At 49.5% G+C, this 6,093-nt stretch overlaps 1 long non-coding RNA gene across 1 annotated transcript in view; it reads right to left on the bottom strand.

The window, feature by feature from the left end:
• LOC108538667 (uncharacterized) overlaps nucleotides 1–4,393 on the bottom strand; it is a 27,929-nt gene extending 23,536 nt beyond the window's left edge. The window contains exons 1-2 of the long non-coding RNA XR_001888149.1: nucleotides 4,059–4,393; nucleotides 1,613–1,639 (exon numbers count right to left, since the gene is read on the bottom strand). This is a non-coding gene — a long non-coding RNA (uncharacterized LOC108538667). The remainder of the gene's footprint in view (nucleotides 1–1,612; nucleotides 1,640–4,058) is intronic.
• Between the last annotated feature and the right edge of the window lie 1,700 nt (nucleotides 4,394–6,093).

The following is a 6,093-nucleotide window of genomic DNA, read 5'->3' as shown; positions in this document are numbered from 1 at the left end:
TTTTTTTTTTTTTTTTTTTTTTTTGTCATTAGGGAGAAATGGGGACTAAAGATAGGAAGAAGTTTCTGATGGAAAGGCAAATAAAGTTGAATCTTTGCACCCATGAGAGCATGGGCCATGGCATTTGTGCCTGCTCCATTATTATGGGTTATACATTGTTATTGCTGGGAAAAAAAGCTTACAGATTGTTGGTCAGAAGTGAGATAGCATAGAGATTGAGTGCATTGGCTCATGGGTTCAAATATGAGTTCTGCCCTTTACTAGCTGGTGTACAGGTTAAATAGGATCAAACATGGAAATGATCAGCTCTGTGCTGGACACACCATACACTCACAATAAGGTTAGCAGCTGTGAACATCCACAGCTCAAATGAAGATCCAAGGAGTTTAACCTCCCATCTGGTGCTTTTTCATTACCCTACCCTGCAAAGCTCTTGTCATCATGTTTCCACTTTTAAGATTAATGATGATAATAATAATAATAATAATGCTAGGAGAAGAAGAAAAAGAAGGAGGAGGAGAGGAATTATCATTAATTGAGTTCCTCTAATGTGCCAGGCATTTTACATAACTCATTCAATACTTAAAGCAACTCTGCGAATTGGGTATCATTAGCACCATTTCACAGATGAGGCAATCAAGGCTTACTGGGTTACGTAACTCACACCAGGTCATAGAGAAGTTTGAAAGCACATCCACATTGAGATCCAATGCTGGCCCTGTCATCCACTAACTGTCAGACCCCGGGTGAGTTGCCTGACCATGCTAGGATTTGCTTTCTCTGCCTATAAAAGAGGAATAAAAATAGTACCTATCTCAAAAAGAAAAAAAAAGTTCACAAATTCTTTGACCTTCTTCCAACCAAGAGGTGGGATCTCTGTCCCTCCCCCTTGTATCTGGGCTGACCTTAGTGACTTACTTGTAACCAAATAGAATGGAACTCAACTTCTAAGGCTGCTCAGAAAAGGCCATGTGGTTTCTGCTGCTTCTCTTGGAACACTTGCCTTTGGAGCCCGGAGTGACTGACATAAGTTAAATTGTATTATCCCCCCAAAGTTTTATGTCTAAGAATGTGAAATTATTTGGACATAGGATCTTCATAGAGGTAATCAAGTTAAGATGAGGTCGTTAAGGTGGGCCCTAATCCAATATGACTTATTGGATTATGAATTTCCCCCTTATAAAAGGAGGAAGGCCTGGAGCGGATCCCTCCCTCACAGCCTCAGAAGGAACCCACCCTACTAACACCTTGATCTTGGATTTCCAGCCTCCAGAACTGTAAGACAATAACTTTCTGTTGTTCTAAGCCACCCGGTTTGTGGTGTTTTCCTATGGCACCCCTAACAAATGACTATAATTGTTACACAAGAAATCTGACTACCCTGAGGCCCATGAGGGAGCCCAGGCCACATGGGGAGGCTACTTCTGTGTATTCTGGTGACAGTTCCAGCTGTGGTCCCAGCTGACAGCCAGCATCAACCACCAGACACATTGGCAAAAATGTCTCCAGATGGCTCCAGCCCCCAGTCATCAAGTCACATCCCCCTACCCTTGTTTTCAAGTGTCCCCAGATGAAGCCCTAGACACCATGAAGCAAGTAGATGCTGTTGTACCTTGTCCGAATTCCTGAAGCACAGCATCTGTGAATACAATAAATGGCAGTGTTATGCCACCAAGTTTGGGACTTAATAAAGCAGCAACACTAACAGGAGTAGCCTCACAGCTAATGAGGGCCCCAGCCAGGTTCTGAGCCAGGGCTCTGGCCATGGACTGCAGGTCTTTGCTCTGCTCTCTCATGCAAGCTCAGCAGCCTTGTTTTCTCAGAAGGTACCCGGGTAGGAAGATCTTTGCTGAGTCTTGTCTCCAGGGAAGCAGGGCTGGTTCACACAGGCTTAGACTCTGGTTAATCCATGGTTAACCTCCTTTCAGGAAGCCATCTCCCCAGCTTCATTCTCCAAGCTTGGAGAGTGGGCCAGGTTCCTAAAGGCAGCCATCAAGTCTAACCTCATCAAAGTATGGCTTGAACCTGTTCTCAGGGTCATTGGCTGATGAGTTTGTGCAACATTAGGGCTGTCGGGAGGCAGAATATGAGCTGGATGTCTAATCACCTGGGTTTAAATTCTGGCTGTGCGACACTAGCTGTGTGGCCCTAGGAAGTTATAATAACCTCCCTGAGCCTGTTTCTTCAACTGCAAAATGGGGATGTAATAGCAACCACCTCATAGGGGTTCTAGTGAAGCTCAGACAAGCCATTTTCATGTGAAGCGTGGAGCAGGGGTCTGCCTAGCACAGGGTCAGTTCACAGCCCATGTTAGCTACTGTTGCTAGTCATCAATATCAACCGTTTACTTGTTGGGATTTGTTTGTTCTCTCCAATGCAGACTATTTTAGTGCCTGGAAGCATCCTTGCAAAGGAGAAAAGTAGCTTAAAATAAACCCAAGAATGCTGAATTCTTTCAAAAGTTGGTTTACAAAAAAAAAGAAAAAAGATTCCAGACAAATCTAAGGTAGAATTGTTATTACGGGTTTTATTGTTCCAAACAACCTTGAAAAACTAACTCTGGAGCTCCAAAGGGTAGCAATTAGGCCTCTGGTGAGAGTCTTCAAAGCATTTAAAGCCTTGCCAAGGGACTCATGGCTTCACTTCCTTCCCCATTTTGTGGTCACCATGTCTGCCTGCATCCCTCACCAGAGCCCAGGCAGGAGTGTGGGCAGGGCTGCGTGGTCTCCCCGCTGCTGCAGGAAACGCTGCCTGCTGTCTGAAGACTCCCAGAAAGAGAAGGCTGAGAGGGTGACTCAAAGTGAACCATCCCCTCCCTCAACCCATGTCCCCCACCCTGCACGCTGCACCCTGACAAGACCCCTCTTCTGAGCCCAAGACTGAATCACGGCTCAGGGCCCTGGGATGCTCACAGGCCCCTTTCCCCAGTGCTGGCCATGAGATCCGACTGCAGGGTGCCTTTATGGGTCTGAGCTAATTCCCTCCTGAGCTGCAGCTTACCCCACGGCAGCACTTTGTCAGAAACAGTCTCTGGACTTGCTGCTGGCAGGCTGCTTGCTGGCTGTTAAGTCTTCATCCTGCTCTATGCGGGGCAAGGCTTGTCCAAATATTTGGCTTGATCCTGCTTTCTGATTCATCATGTGCAGGAACCTCTGTAATTTCATCTACTGCGTGACTCAGACAAGAGCTGAGCACAAGTGCTGTGCACCAGAGCCCTGGAGCCTGCACAGAGGCCAGGCCTGCAGCTCCCCAGGCAAGCCTCCTGGGCTTGGGGAGAGATGCTGGCACTCTTGGGATCAGCTAGCTTGAGATTAAATCTCTTTTGTCTGAGATGATTAATAGAGCCCCAAACACGCCTCGACACAGGGTGTGAGGTGCACTTTGTACCTTTTCCAAGTTTTTTTTTTTTTTTTTCTTTTTTAATGCTAAATCCATTTGCATCTCATAAATTATACTGGCTCCAAAATGAAGTGTTCCTGACAGCGGCAGGCAGGGTGTGGGTTCCATTGAAATGCTTTTCCCTGTCATCCCCTCTCTCGCTCTGAGACCCTAGAAGATATCCTGCTGATCTGCTAAAGGAGGAGGGGAGGCAGTGAGTGACCTAGATTTCAAATCAGAAAGACAGGTAGAGCCAGCTCGCCTGTCTTCAAAAGGCTGCCCATGCACTGGGTTCTGGGGTTTTGGAAGGAGCCAGAAGGAAGACGTTCCCCGGGCTCCTACCCAGATGCTCCTGCTTATGGGCAACGTGGTCATGTTCTCCTTCAGCAGGTTTTTCAGCTTCAAAAAGGCCACAGGTTGGGCCAGTGGGGTCCGTGAACCCACCTCGGTGCCCCTAGGTAATGCTATCTGGGAGGGGGGAGGGGAAGTAGAGAGAGATTGACAGCAGAGGTGAGGCACTCCTTGTGGAGGTGGTGGGGCAAGGGAAGGGGACCTCTGGACAGGGGGTGGGAAGTGGGGATGGCAGTTCAGATACCAAGGGCTCCAGGAGTCAGAGGCAATGGGGTCTGAACCCTCCTTCCACCACTTTCCAGCTCTGTGGCTTTGGACCAATAACTCACCCTTTCTGAGCCTCTGTTTCTTCATGCACTCATTCATTTCCTGGGTATTGCCTCTGTGCCAGGGCTAGGCCACCCCATTGGCGCTTAGGTTCTAGACATTACACAGTCAACACAGCCCTGTGCCTCTAGAGCACGTCCAGTGTTGGGTGAATATACCAAGCACAGGACATAGTTTGGTGCAGGCCAGAATCACAGGACCATCAGTGAGCTAGGCCTGGGCTGGGCAGGCGAGGGATCCAGCACAGAAGACTGAGGAGGTGCAACCAGGGAGGCAGGAGGGATCCAAGGAGGGTGACAATAAAGAGGAGAATGCACACCCTCACACAGTGGGAGCTCAGGAAATGTCGCTGCTGCTGTTATTATTTGATCACTGTCAGTGGGCGTGGCAGTATGCTTGGGGCCAGGATGCTGAAGGGAAGGGAAAAGAAAAGCTGGAGCAGGGTGGCTTCGCAGCCAGGGTAAACAGCACAGCCAGATGGCTGCCATCATTTCTCACCACTCCAGTCGCCCTCCTGCCTCCAAGTCACAGGCGGGCTTCACTTCACACCATGTCCCAAAGGTCAGCAGGCTGGGGTTTCACAAGCGGGCATTCCAGGCCCGGGTCCCGCACAGGGAGCACTCTCTCCATGGTCAGGCCTCCAAGTTGCCATCCAGGACTAGCTGTCAGAGCTCTGGCCCATCCCAGGGAGCGCCAGCTGCTGTCAGGCTGGAGTGGGTCAGAGTGTGGTGGGGAGAAAGGCAGCCCTGCCAGGGACAGGGGAAGCTGTCCTTGCCCTAAGGACCTGAGTCACACTCCAGCCAGGGAGCCACGGCCAGGGGCATCCCAGGCTCTGCAGGGAGGGCATGCAGAAGGGTGGTGTGTATAGTCACACGTATAAATGTCAACGTAGTGTGTGAGTATACTGTACGTATATGTGACTCTTTTATCGGTATATTTGTAGTTTTATTGAATTTCCATATCCTAGATAGTGGCTATCGTTGATCACCTTTTTCTAAGCAGGGAGAAACAAGACTCAGAGAAATCCAAAGAAACTAAGCTGAGAAGCAGACAGCAGAACAAAAGTTCAAGTCCGACCTTCTGCGCCTTCAGGCAATGGCCATGAAACAAGAGGTCACAGCTGTGGAATGGCTTGAGCCACACCTCTCATCACAGATTTCGTTATGCTCCATTGGTAGAAACAAAGGGAAGGTTTTGCGTCTCCTGTTTTTAAGGTTGAGAGAGAGCCACTAGAAGGATATGGAGCTTAAACAAGGACCCCTCTGGCCTTTCTCCTGTGTAGGTGATGCCGGCACAGTGGCTCCATCCACCGAGTGTCCCTGTGCCCTGGGCTCCTGGAGGAACCCTGCTGCCCAGAGGAGCTCCCCACAAAGCCCACACTCAGCACTTTTCACCCCCTTCCCTTCCCCTTTCACTTCCTGACACTATTTGGGGCTGTGTCTGCCTCCTCCAAGGACACAGCGTTCCTCGATCATCTGGGCGTCCCAGGGTGCCAGGCACGATGGCCTGTGATGGGGGCTCACTCTGGTCGCTCACCTTTGTATCCACAGGGAAATGGGGAAGCTCTGCAAGCCTGGGCCAGGGCACAGCTTGGACAATCTGTCACCAGTGTGCAGAGTCAGCCGAGAAACACAATCCTGCCCAGGCTTTCTGTGGCTGCGGCCAAGAGGGTAGGGCTGCTGGGCTGAAGGCTGTCAAGTGACCGGGCAAAAAAAGCCAGCCTCAGCCTGCATGGCCGCAGCAGTCCATCCTGTAACAGAATAATTCCTTTTAGTGGGAACAGGCCTCCCACGCTATCACAAAGCACGGGCTGCCTTTCCAACGGGGCTGGAGGAGCTTTACAAAAAGAAAAGGAAGTTGCCCTTCCATCTTGGGGAACTTTAAAGACACCTAGAGAATGAAATCTTGGATTTTACTTTCCTGAAAGGCTGAGGTTGAGCATATTTCTCTGCCTTTGTTCCCCTTCTTTGTCTTGGTTAAATGTTCCTGGCCATACTGTACCTGTGGTTTTATTGTCATCCTTTTTGAGAAAGAGCA

The sequence above is a fragment of the Rhinopithecus bieti genome, unplaced genomic scaffold, assembly GCF_001698545.2.
Source record: "Rhinopithecus bieti isolate Rb0 unplaced genomic scaffold, ASM169854v2 scaffold_15821, whole genome shotgun sequence".
Classification (NCBI taxonomy): Eukaryota; Metazoa; Chordata; class Mammalia; order Primates; family Cercopithecidae; genus Rhinopithecus; species Rhinopithecus bieti.
Note: the sequence above shows the minus strand (reverse complement) of the source record. Positions and strands in the feature narration are given on the sequence as shown.